The sequence below is a fragment of the Hemitrygon akajei genome, chromosome 20, assembly GCF_048418815.1.
Source record: "Hemitrygon akajei chromosome 20, sHemAka1.3, whole genome shotgun sequence".
Classification (NCBI taxonomy): domain Eukaryota; kingdom Metazoa; phylum Chordata; class Chondrichthyes; order Myliobatiformes; family Dasyatidae; genus Hemitrygon; species Hemitrygon akajei.
The window spans coordinates 46,877,951-46,892,673 of NC_133143.1; positions in this window are offsets into that span (position 1 = coordinate 46,877,951).

Here is a 14,723-nt window from a genome sequence, read left to right on the forward strand (position 1 = left end):
GTAATAATGACTGAGCAGTAAGTTAAAGGCAGAATCTGCCTCTGCTTCTCATTCCTCCGAAGTTCACAGGATCATGGAAATTCTATGAATTAACTCCAGAGACTGATGACCCTATTATGAAGCACATCTGAGGTGGAATAATTCAGAGAATTGCTGTAAGTTTCAACAGCAAATACTAAGTTTACCTATTCAGAAAGAAATGATCACAAAACTTTGCAGCATGTGGTCATACAGACAAATGTGCTGGTGTTAGTCCTCTGAAAGCACAGTCAACTTATTTCTCCAACATTGCTCTAACCCCTGATACTAAAGCTTGCAGTTTTCATTCAATTCCATTTTGAAGGTTACTGTTGTATCAACTTCTACCAGGCTTTTAGGCACCTCATTTCTGATCATAAAACAAACTACTGGAAGAACCCAGCAAATCAAGCAGCTTCTGTGGAGGCAAAAATTGTAAGGTGAAGTTTCAGATTGAAATCCTGCATCAGGTCTCAACCTAAAACACTGAATTCACTTCATCATTTGCCTTCATATTTCAGATTAGAGACATGTTTTCTCTTCTGATTATTTTAGCTAGCCTCCTAAAATTGTGCTCTTTCATTTCTAACCCCTTCCCCATGCCCCAGCCTCTCAACTCTCCCTACAAATGGAAACAATTTTTCTTTGTTTATTCCTGCCTAACACTTAATTGAGAGACACATATTGCAGATTGCCATGAAGCTGAGAGCATAATTCTCTCCCTGTATTATTTCCTCTGGAGTAATTTATTATTATGATGTATAACTATTTCGTAATCCCGTGAATCCAAAGCAAGCTGTGGGGATACAGCATGAAGGAACTAAAAGGTTATTTTTTCTCTATTATTTCCAATGATTTTTTTCATAGGCAACTTTTGGAAACAAAACTGAATTCTAAGATTTATGGCAACATTGGATGTTTAACTATTCAAGTAGACAAGCACTTCACATTTTTTATTATCCTGTTTACAGAATTTACTCCAGGCATCCTTCAGAATCGTTTTAATGTAGATCAGTAAGAAATAAATCAAATGTAAAAAACTCGTGCATTTATTATTTTCTTAATCATTTGTTATTAACATTTACTCAGATACTTCGGCAATTCGGTTTACAACATGATTAAAATTTAATTTTCATTGCTTTCAGCCTTATTGATGCCCAATGGAATTTTTGTATTCCATTCAGTTATTTTGTTTTATGATAAATTATGAAACATGAAATAATAATAATCTTGAATTTATGATGTGGGACAATATTATTCAGATATTTAATAATCGATTTAGACAGCATTCTTCTCTCCATGGGTTTAATAGAGCTTGCTTCAACATACTCTGCTAAAATGGTTGAAAGACATTTCAGACCAACATGGGCAACATTTGCATCTATTATTCCAATGCTGAGGACAAATGGCAATTAGCCTGCTGACAAAAATACTTACAGCATTAAATATTTGTCACCACAGAGACTATTTAGTTCATGGATGTTCAGAACTGTTACTCTTGAAAGTACATAATGACTAGTGTACTTTCATTGAATGTCAGCTTTTATTATTAGGGTTATCACATGCTGTTATAGGTTTACAGGAAAGGTGCAGCAGATTAGTATTCTAAGCAGCCACACAAGATGACCAGATAGCAAGTGTAATAAATCAGATCAGATTTTTCTCCCAAGGAATTTTGAAGTTGTTTGTACATAACAGAGATGAAACCATAGATGAGCATAATCTGCTTGTGTCTGCCTCAAGTGACACATGGATCAGACACTTTGAATAATAGAAAATAAAAAAAAATACTCCAGATGCAGTAAAACCAAAATAAGAACAGAAAATACTGGAAATACTCAGCAGGTCAGGCTGCTTCTGTGAAAAAAAAGAAAAATTGTGCTTCTTTAATTCATTCACAGACTGACAATGGGTAATGGATGTGAAACATTATGCCTGCTTCTCTCCTTTTGGATAATTGCCATGTGATCTTCTGAGAAGCTGCTGATGGTGGCTCAAAAAAGTACTCCCTTTGATTTAGAAATCTTCAATGTTTGCTTAATTGAGCTAATCATTGAATAAAGGACTATCCTGCAAGGGACACTGTAAAATGCAGAATTCATTTTAAGATCAAATTTCAATTCCAAAAGTCACACCGTACAGTATTCCAGCAGGTATTATTGCTGCCTCACAGTTCCGGCAAACCAGATTTGACACTATGTGTATACAGTTTGTGCATACACCCTGTAACTAAATATGTTGGGTTTTCCCCAGGTGGTCCAGCTTCTTCCCAGATTCCAAAGATTCACAGATAGAGAATTGACCACTCTAAGCCCCTAGTGTGGGTGTGGATGGAAGATGATGAGGTAAGAGAGAATAAGATACAGGGGGACAAGTGTGGAAATGCTTTTCTCTGAGAGCCAGTTTAGATTTAATTGACCTTCTTTGATACCTTGAGGGGAAAATGAAATAAACAAAATATATGCAATATAAAATATTCTAAAACCTTTTCTTCCCATTGGAATTAAGTATCTGACTTTCCCAAGAGCATTGCCTCCATGAAAGAGCACTGTTGTTCTGAGCTCCAATCCTAAACATGCAATATATAGCATTTCTGGAAAAAATTGATATCTGCAGCTTCCCATTACTAAACTGAGCAAGAAGTTACTCAACTGATTCTAACATTTCATAGCTGTCCAATTTTTTTAGTCAAAGCATGTAGGAAGGTGTCTGAGGTCATGGGATGAATATCCTGCATCAGATGCCTGGATGAAGAGTTAGAATAAATGACTTTCTGGCAGTGCTTTAATCAGAATATGGAAATAATTCCCAAATATCCACCAGCGTCTAATTACCCTAAGGCGATTTTACTTGGTCCTATCTCTCCATTTGGTGAATTTTTGATCTGAATTCTTATCACAAGAGACAATTACAGAAGGTCACACTCAAATCCCAGAAGTATTGTTTGGAAGTTAAACTTCCCAGAGGGGAAGATGACAGATAATACAAAGGGTAGAATATATCAAGGCAAATTCCATACTATTGTCAATGGACCATCATTTTGAAAGATGTACAAAGCAGCTTTTAAAAATAAATATAAATTATACTCTTTGAAAAAGTCCCAGTCTTCAGGAGAGGGTGGTCCTCCAGTATGTTTTCACGGACAGTACGGTTATGTATTCCATGGGTTTCGATGTTTTCACTTTACCTCGAGTTTTCAAGTTTTCAAGTTCACAATGGTCTCCTAAGCACATTTAAAACTTAACATTGCTGTATGTTAATTCCTTCCTCTAGAAGATGACTTTTATAAGATTTTTTTTAAAGTCTGAGATTACTTCTTAACTTATTTATTCAATGGAAGTGGAAATTGTTTAGTCCAGTAGGCAAGGCTAACAGGTTATCGTTTGTCACATTGCAAGCCTTTCAGAGAGCAATCATGAGTCTACTATGGAAAAGGAGGCTGGAATGAAATCTGCCCATACAATTTAACGATGACAAATTTCCTTCACACAAAGGTAATAAAAAAAGTCAAACTATTTTGATAAAAATTCTGCAGCTATATTGACATCATTACTGATTTTTTTCACACGTATTTGAAATTGATTGAATTATTTGAATTTAAACTCTCCAGTAACCATGGTGATACCCAAACTCATTTCTCAGGATCAATAGCCTGTCAGGATACTACTTATCACAATTCAATGATTATTTATTTGGACCATCGAAAGATTACAAACAGTAAGCATTCAAATACTCAATTTAATTGAAAGTAACCATTGGAATCCTACACGGGAATGGGAGTCTATTCATGAAATTCTGGAATGGTAGGGAACTTTCATACTTGTAAATGTCATTCATACCCTCTATATAAAGGAAATTTTAATCCACTTTTGATTCCATTCATTGATATACTTTTGGACTAAATATTTAAACATAAGTAACTTGTGAACAACTTTCATCCTCACACAATCATATAAATCAATAGCCAATAATGGGAATCACATGGAACCCAGATACGTTTGAAGTGTCAAAGATTTATCATATAAATATTTTTATAATTATGCACACGTATCACCAATAGAGAGAAATTCTAGAATATTTTCTATAAAACATATATCAATTAGTAGACTTATTTTTCAATGTATTTGCAGTACATAATAGACCAAATATATTAACAACTGATCACATACATTAGATGCATATCCAACCAGGAGTCCAAAAAGCTATAAGGGTATGGTTTAACCATCCAATAGATAGCTATCCCATGATGCTTACCAGATACCCTGTCTCTACACCAGAATAATGGTTTTAGTATTCAGTGACCTTGTGGTATCCAGTTGGAATTGTCTCAATATGGATAAGCATAATTTCATAGTCAGTTCCATCCATGAGACCACAGACCAAGTCCAGCTCTCCTTTTTTTGTAACATGATGTGTAACTAAACTCGATTATATGTGATGTATCTACTTATATATGTCTATGTGTCTTGTGATGCTGATTAATGTCTCTCACATTAGTTCCACTCTCCTCCTCCTATCTCTCCTCCTCACCTGAAGCCATCTATCACTTGCCAGCTCTTGCTCCACTCCTTGCCCTCGCCTCTTTACACCAACTACCTCCTCTCTGCTCTTACAGTCGAAATAAAGGGTCTCAACCTGAAACGTTGATTGCTCATTTTTCTCGACAGATTTTTCTGACGTTTTTCTGACATGCTGAGCTTCTCCAGGATTTATTTTCTCTGCATCAGGTCATAATTATTTATTATATTTGGCTCTCTGTTCTTGTTTTATTTTCAATGCTACTAACACTTAGTTACAAACTCTTTGCCTTATGTTTTTTATTGTCTGTATCCTCTGGCCCTATCTACTGATTTACCTATTTATCACTTATCACTTATCATTTCCCATTTTAACTGCTTTCTCTATGTCTTTGAAAATGACAAAATTACAACTTTGATCCCTTGCGCCCATTATCCAGTTTAAAATCTTCTTTTCTTCCCTTCTTATGTCACCTGTTAATTCAACATGGCTCAGGTGTATCCACTGGAACAAATGTTACTTTCCTAAATTCAAGTGTCTGTGGGCAATTAATCCGAACCCACTTCTACCATGTAATTCCCTAACCTATACAAATGTGTCTTCAACTTAAAGTTAGGGTATCATGAAATTTGTTGCTTTGCAGCAGCAGTACATTATATTACATAGTAATAAAAACTATAAATTACATTAAGTATACATTATATAAACAAAATAAATTAAATAAGCAATTGAAAAAGACAAGGAAAAGAATATTGAGGAAGTGTTCATGGGTTCATTGCCCATTAGAAATCTGATGGTGGAGGAGAAGAAGCTGTTTCTGTGAAGTTTTGTGTTTGTCTTCAGACTCATGAACTATTCCTTGATGGTAACACTGAGAAGAGAGCATGTCCTGGGTGAGGAATTTTTAATGATGGATGCTACTATTTTCAGGCACCGCCTTTTGAAGGTGTCCTGGGTGTTGGCTGCTGGGAGGCTAGTGCCCATGATGGAGGTGGCAGAGTTTACAACTTTCTGCAGCTTCTTCCGATCCTGTGCAGTGGCCCCTCAGCACCAGATGGTGTTGCAACCAGTCAGAAAGTTCTCCAGGTTAAACCTGTAGAAATTTGTGAGTGTCTATGGTGACATACCAATTCCTGTCAAACTCCTAATGAAACATAGCTGCTGTTGTGCCTTCTTTATATTTATATCAATATGTTGGGCCTTGGATAGATCCTCAGAGATGTTGACACACACGAGCTTAAAACTGCCCACCCTTTCTACCTCTGATACCTCGATGAGGACTGGAGTGTGCTCCCATGAATGATCCTTCCTGAAGTCCACACTCAGTTAAAAGTAATGATCATAAATGGATAGAGAGGATAATTTAGTTTGTTATAATTTTTGACATAGATACTGAATGTCAATAGAGTTTTACCCCAATGTCCCTGGAATAAAAGGGTCGATTCTACTGATTCTGTTCTAAGGAGACAGCTAAAGATGTTTACAAATCCATTGTGGAGCTGTAAAGCCTTTTAATGGCTCTTTTTATAGACATACTCTGTATAAACTAGTGTTTAAATTGTATAGATATCTACAGGGATTTCAGAATATTATTTTTGATGCTCTATGTTTTTCAACAGAAGTCCTCACAGGTGTACCAATAAAGTTCTTTGGAATATATAACGTTATCAAATCTTGAATTTCATGCTTTGCACATTTCAAGATGCCAAAGGATAATTCTTTTTTTATGCTATCAGCTTTTCAATCTCTTGAAAATTGTGCTAGGTACCCTTCAAACCCTGTGTTCTGTTTTCATTTCATCACTTTACACATCAATCTCACTTTATTTTTAAATTTAACTTGTAGAGATGAAAATTTGCAAGTGCTCAGAGATCACCCTTTTCCACAAACTTCGGAGTTGTTGGCGGATGCTAATTTCTTTGTGCATTACCCTGGTGTAAAAATACTTCAGGTGGTAATTATCTTCTGACTGCACTAAAATATTAGAACATAGAAACAAAGAAAACCTACAGCACAATACAGAGCCTTCGGCCCACAAAGCTGTGCTGAACATGTCCTTACCTGAGAAATTACCTCGGGTTACCCATAGCCCTTTGTTTTTCTGAGCTCCATATACCTGTCCAGGAGTCTCTTAAAAGACCCTATTGTATCCGCCTCAACCACCGTTGCTGGCAGCCCATTCCACGCACTCACCACACTCTGCATAAAAAACACCACTGATATCTCATCTGTACCTACTTCCAAACACCTTAAAATTGTGCCCCCTCATGCTAGCCATTTCAGCTCTGGGAGAAAGCCTCTGACTATCCACACCATCAATGCCTCTCATTATCTTATACACCTCTATCAGGTCACCTCTCATCTTCCGTCACTCCAAGGATAAAGGCCGGGTTCATTCAACCTATTCTCATAAGGCATGCTCCCCAATCCAGGCAACATCCTTGTAAATCTCCTCTGCACCCTTTCTAGTTTCTGCATCCTTCCTGTAGTGAGGTGATCTGAACTGAGCACAGTACTCCAAGTGGGGTCTGACCAGGGTCCTATATAGCTGCAACATTACCTCTCGGCTTCTAAACCCAATCCCACGATTGATGAAGGCCAGTGCACTGTATGCTTTCTTAATCACAGAGTCAAACTTCGCAGCTGCCTTGAGTGCCCTATGGATTCGGACCTTCATCCTTCTGATCCTCCACACTGGCTGCAAAGAAATGGACCTTAAACCTCATTTTATATTATGGTTGGGTTCCTTCTCCAGTAAGTGGTTTAGGTTTAAAATGTCTCCCTATGACTAAAGGAAGTCAAGGAATTACTGTGATACAAAAGGAGACAATTTGAATAATCATGCCCATACCGGTTTCCAGTTCCAATTGTTTCCCAAAGTTTCCCTTTCAGGTAATGATCATGGAAAAGAAATCCAGGTGAATAGTCTCGGCCCGAAACGTCGACAGCGCTTCTCCCTATCGATGCTGCCTGGCCTGCTGTGTTCTACCAGCATTTTGTGTGTATTGTTGTTTGAATTTCCAGCATCTGCATATTTCCTCGTGTTTGACATCTTCCTTGTATTTTTTGCCCGAAGTAATAAAACTGTGCCACAGTCCTGGAACTACCTGCTAATGTGAACAATTTTCCTTTGAAGTTCTACATGCCCATCAAATCACTTCTCAACCTACTTGCTCCAAGAAGAGCAACTCCAATTTCTTCAATATATCTTTCTAGCCTAAATTCTTCATCTCTGCAACCTTCAAAATAAATTTCTTTTACACCCTCTTTAAAGACTTGCATCCTTACTGAACTCTAATGACCAAGGCTCCAGTTCTGTTTCAAACAAGGTTTATATAGTCTCAGCATAACCTTTGCTTTTGTATTATATTTACAGTATCTATAGTTCCATAGTCTGTAATTATGTTAGACTTCTGTGGTAAACTATGTATACCTGTCTGGACACGCCCCCTACTGACTGCTCCTGTGGCTCCTCCCACAGACCCCTGTATAAAGGCAATTGGGGCACTGCTGCTCCCTCAGTCTCAGTCTCAAGGGAGATGTCGTGCTCCCTTTTTGCTGCTAATAAAAGCCTATCGTTCACTTCCAGTCTCTGAGAGTTATTGATGGTGCATCAACTTCCATTCATAATCTGGTCCCAACATATCGATGCAGGTATAAAAAAGGCAAGACAGCGACTATATTTTATTAGGAGTTTGAAGAGATTTGGCATGTCAATAAAAAGCTCAAAAACTACTCAGATGTACCGTAGAGAGCATCCTGACAGGCTGCAACATTGTCTGGTATTCTGGCTACTGCATAGGATCAAAAGAAGCTACAGAAGGTTATAAATTTAGTCGGCTCTGTCTTAGGTACTAGCTTACACAGAACCCAGGACATCTTCAAGGAGCAGTGACTCAGAAATGCAGGGTCCATTATTAAGGATCTCCAGCACCCAGGGCATGCCCTTTTCTCACTGTTACCATCAGGCAGGAGGTGCAGAAGCCTGAAGGCACACACTCAGCTATCAGGACCAGCTTCCTCCCCTCTGCCATCCGATTGCTAAATGGACAATGAACACCACCTCATTTTTTTAACATGTATTATTTCTGTTTTTGCATGTTTTTTTTTAATCTATTCAACATACATATACTGTAAGTGATTTATTTTTTATTGTTATTATTTTTTCCTCTTCTGTATTATGTATTGCATTGAACTGCTGCTGCTAAGTTAACAAATTTCACAACATATGCTGGTCATAATAAATCTGATTCTGATATGAGAATTTATCAAAAGTCTTCTAAAAATCTATATAACCAATATACAGTATACTGCATTCCTCTCATTTTATTTCATTCAGTCTGGTTAGTCAAACACACTTTGCCTTCAAAATATATGTGCTGGCTACACTCATGATGCTCTCATTGCCAATTGTTATTTTCTCCATCCATTATTATTAATAATCCATAATTATTTCATAATTATTATTTAATTTAACAATCATACCACAATGACCCACATTTCATTCAGGTTGCTAAAATGTTTGAAATGTTAAATTAAAGCCATGCTTTGGTCCTTCCAACATATTCGTTCTGTGATTTGCTGCTCAATTTGCTTGATAATTCATGGTTGATAAATGCCAAAGTGCACTTGATTTAACTCTTGGCAGGAACCAAAGAGAAAATTGCTCAGATTTTCTGTGGGCAATTTTTTTTAGATCAATAATGAGCTTTATTAATGACTACAAAATTGATCATTTAAATGGAAATTATTCAGAAATGTGAAAGGTTATATGGAAGCCAATATTCTGTGTTAAATAACTATATTAAACACTCAGTCATTTTGAATTTGGTTGATTTTGATTTTGCCTTTTCTCTCAATATCTGATTTTATTGACTTGTTCTATGTGTTTGACAAAGTTGACATGTGTTAATACAGATTCACACTAGGAAAAGAGGAAAGGAAAGATTTCAAGGGCATTTTATGTTGGCTTCTCTCTCCTAAATCCACCGAAATTGTAGAATGCTCTTGCTGGATGGTTTAGAGATTGAGGGAAAAGTTGCATCAATTCTTTGACTGACATGTCTGGGTCTTAGTGCAAGAGGTTTAAAAGAGAAAGTATTTCTAATACTACCTGTCCATCCTCTTTTCTGTCTCTCTTCTTCGCAAAATGCATGTCAGAATGACGCAGCGGTCAGAGTTGCTGCTACATAAGTCCTATGTCTCTGCTTTGAACCTGAGCTCTGGTGATATCTGCCTTAGCATTCACTCAGGATTTTCTGTGGCTTTCATCAAATGGCGTTGAGATTCCCAGAAGCTTACATTATCGCAAAGTAGTGATCAAGCTTGGAGAAACTGCTGCAAAAACTGAACTGCTGGAGGGAATCAATGTGTCAAGCAGCATCTATGGAGGGAAGTGGACAGCTGGTGTTTTGCATGGGTACTATCCAGACAGTGGAAACTGGTACATGAAGTCAAAGTTTTCAACAGTCTGAGTTTATGCAGAACAACGTCTAGGCTTTGAGTCAACTTTATGCAACAGGATCCACTATGGACATCTCCAAATTGGTTACACAGTCATGCAGTACCCCACAAATGTGGGTGCAAGATTCATCCAACATACACAGGCTTCTCAGTATACACCAACTCAAACCAAAATATTTTTGTATGCAGCATTTTTTAAATTATAGAATGGGCCTTTACACCACACTGAGCCAACCTACATTTGTTCCTTTATCTAGCTCACAACGTCTTGCTATGATTCTCTTCTGGATTCTCTCTCTCCACAGTTATTTTTGTTCAATTATCCTATCACTGAGCATTTTCTTTCTCTGTCTCTCTCACACACACATTTATGTACATTGCAGATTCTTCACCTCTTTTATTTCTTTCATTTAATGCCAAGAACTGTCTTCAAAAGAAAGATGATTTCAAGCATGCTTTATAATAATCTAAAAAGAACAGATCACAAGTGTGGGTATATCTTTGAGCCTCTTTTGATCATCATTTGCACAAATGTAAGTTGTTGAAAGCCACAGTGATCAGAAATGTTACATGAAGTACAAATCTCTTTAGTGAGTCATTTGCAGCAATTCTCTATTTAAAAATAAATAAATCACCTCACAAAATTATTGAACTGAGCAGCAGGGTGACAACAATACTATTCATTTGAAACCAAATTCAACTACAAAACAGGAAATACATTCTAAAGAGTTTCATGGGTGTCCCAAAATTCAAACAATATTGCAAATGATGGCCTCTAGAATTAGCAAAGTTTGGTTTGAGTTGGCATCAAATAATAAACATAAGAAGCAGATCCACCCTTCATTTAAGTTTACCATATGGAAGAAGGTTAAAGGTAGGAATTTAAATATTTTATAAATGTTTTAAGAAGGCAGCAATTGGGCTTCAGCATAATACTATTGCTCTATTTATAGCTCTCATGCAAACTATTATCCACAGGTATCAATCTACTCTACTACAGAACATACTTCATCAACCTCCGATACGGAGGAAATTTTGTTGAATCTTCCAAATCTGCTAATTTCAGTTTTATCCAGTGGCAACAGGACATTGTATATTTCAGACAAAAAAAGGTAGGAAGGATCATAAGAGTTGATCCATGATTTTATCCTGCATTCTTAAAAAAAGATGCCAACGAGATAGTGACGTGTCACCCAAAATTCCCTGCGGTTAAGAAGGTTTTATTAGTAAATGGAAAATATAAGTTTTTTATTAAAAAGAACAGGGAGATACAAATTGGCCAAATACAGACCTGCTTAATATCTGTCATGGGAAATATGTTAGAAGCAATTATTGAAGAAGTTATAATGGGACACATTGAAATATTTGATGTAACTAAATAAAGTCAACACAGTTTTCTGAAAGGATAATCTTGTTTGATCAAATTACTGGAGTTCCTTGAAGAAATATCTAGAGGTATGGATAAAGGGGAATATGTATAATACATAGGTTTCCTGAAGTCGTTTGATAAGATGCAGCATCAAGGGTTATTGGCAGTAGAGGATAACATATTCGCCCGAATAGAAGACTGACTGGTGAACAGGAAACAATGAGCAGGCATAAATGTTTTTTGGCACAGTGTGCCACAGGGATCAATGCAGGGGGTTGGGTTTTTTGACAGTAATGACTTGGATGACAGTAAGTACAGTGGCCAAGTTTACTGGTGCCACAATGTTAACTAGAAAATGAAATAACAAGAGATGAAGAGAAGACTACAAAAATCTAGAAAGCTAATAGGGCAAAGAGCTAGCAAACATGCTATAATACGTACTTTGAGGGTAGTATGGTAACATTACAGTTAACATAATGCTATTAAACTTCCAGCAACCTTGGTTCAATTTTGTCACTGTCTGCAAGGAGTTTTTATGTTCTCCCCATGACCACATGGGATTTATCTGGATGCATTGGCTTCCTTCTACTTTCCAAAGAAATGTGTGTTAGTAGGTTCATTACTTACATGTGTCTAATTATGGCATGGGAATTATTAGCCCAGAAGGGATACTATCAGACTCTATTCCTAAATAAATAAAATAGACAACATATAAGTATAAATGTCTAGTTGTCCAGGACTATTAAAGAATAATTTTTATCTAAATATTTAAGAGATTTGAGTTCTAATATGCAGATGGTATTAGGAGTCCTAGCGCATGATTCACAAAAAGGCTAGCAGGGAGGTACAGGCATTAATTAAGAAAGCTAATTTATTGTTTTATTTATTGCAAAGGATTTCTCAGACGATCATTAGTCTTTCAGTCTCTCTTCCTCAAAGAATGGTAGAATGTTATCCTCTGAATAACAATATCGGCCTCTGGGTACTAGTCCAGTAACATAACTATGAGGTGACTATATCCCGTAAAAGAAACCCAGATAACTAGATGAAGCTTATGCTCATATAATTAGATTCATACGTGTATATGTTGTGGGGTGTTGGTAAAATTATAGTTAAAATAAAAACATACTAAAAATAAATTTCCTAAAGTATTTCACTGTATTGCTGCTGCAAAACAAAAAAAACAATCACCATGTGTTAGTAATTATGAACCTTATTCGGATTCTGAATTTGATTCTGATTATCTGAGGCATAAATAGCAGTATGGATCTGTTTCAACTTGGATGCTGTTAATGCCAGTGAAAGAATGTAAATATCTTTCAGAATCCTGCCTCTTAGCCTCCAATCTGTGATAAGCTCTGTGTTAGAGTCACCTGGAAGGCAGGATATCCATGGGAGTACCATATTAAAGCTGAAAAGAGTGTAGCTCCCCGCCAGGTCCAATGATCCAAATTCAATTCTGATTTCAAGTGTGATCACTATGCACGGTCACCCTGTGACCAAATGGATTTCCTCCCACAATTCCAAGACGACTTCATATCTCTTACTTACTACCTCGTGGTGCTGGCAGCTGATCAGAGAATCATGGTAGTATTTTATTTGGGAGAACGGTTACAAAGGAATAAGTGGGGCAGAGGTCTGATGAGATTACTCTGGAAGCTAGCAGGGATCCAACGGACAATCCCATTGGACTGAATGATATCCTACCAATGAGTAAAATATTTTGAAATATACCAGTGTTCCGGAGAGCTAAGTCTTTGCTCAATAAGTTTAGGAGTAGATGAACTTATCTATAAAATTGAAGGAACATGTCTCTTGCATATTTAATATTTCAGCAGTATTTGAGTTATATTTTAAATATATTGTTTGATTAAGCATTGTTTGTTTGTTTAAATAATAACTCATTCTGTGTAATAGTACGTGAATGGCATAGGTCATCTTGCCACCACATTATATACATGCATCTCTTTAAAACAAAACTAAGAGAAGCATCTATCATCTTCGTACCTTTTTCATTCAATTTATTGTATGCTTTGGAGCTACAAAACATTACATTGGCGATGAGGTATTTTTAAAACAAAACTCAAGATGTTCGCTGTGAGAAATGGTTGAGTGAAAAAACAACACAACACATGCATCTTCGGGAAGGAAAAGTAGATGTTGAGTTAAAAAAAAACAAAATGGATAAATTCATGAGTTCATAAACACTGAGTACTAGGCAATAATAGTCATAAATTAAATAAAGCAGAAATGGCTGGCTACATCAGAAAGACAGATACATTCAAATGCACAGGAAATAACTCAAATGTCTGCTGAGTGAATTGAGCATGATTTTGGAGCAAATGGAAAAAGCCAATAAGAAGGGAATGCCAATTTTGCTGAGTGCGTTGAGTTTAAAGGCACACAGTTTGCTTAGAATATTGTTATGCCGTTGGCCCCCTCCTTTGTGAAAATCGCAAGAACTCTAGTTAAGGGGGGTCAGCTGACCCAAAAGAGGGACGTGCGAAAGACCACGTTCTCTCAAGAAGCAGACTAACGGTGACTTCGATTATCGTCTCATGGAAACCACGTGAAAAGCCCTCGGGCAAAGTGGGCTGGTTAAGAGAAAGATCGCATTACCTGCAACTTGATTGATACCTGTGATCCCGTGAAGAAGTATAAAGGCGGGTCTGAGGGGAGGACCCTCAGATGCCCCAGCAGACACGAGATCGATTCCCGTGGGAGCGGGACGCCATTTTGAAGGAAGCTACGTGCGCTAGATTCCGACTTTGAATCTGTGGCTAAAACCAACGAAAGACTGCTTTTAAAATAATAACGGGGAAGTCTGCTCCCCTGATTCCAAGGATTTACTCTGCCAAGACGACGGGCAAGTGTGCATCTTTTCTAAATTGTAAAGGAAAAAGCCTGCAAACTTCTGAGTGACTCTTAAGACTTCCGTTGGACTCAGTATTACCCCCCTAGACAACTGTAGAGCTTATTTCTGATTGATTATGGTTACACCGGTGTTTTAGATTGAGTTTTGACGATTTGAATGTTTTGTATTAACCATACGTTTGTGCCCTTATTGAATAAAACGTTTGAAAATAGTAGCATCCGACTCAGCTGATCCATCTATCTTTGCTGGTAAGTTACCTGGTTACGGGGTTTTCGTAACAAGTGGGGTGCTCGTCCCGGATTTGAAACCAAACGGGAGGGTCAGTGAATCGGGCTGTAAGTCCAAACTTAAATCTGGTTACGCAGGTAGTCAGACGAGAAACCAGCAAAGATGGATGTGCAGGAATTTATGGGAAACCCGACGGTAGGGGCGCTAGGGAAAGCTACAAAATCAGACTTAGTAAGTTTGGCGCAGGCCTTA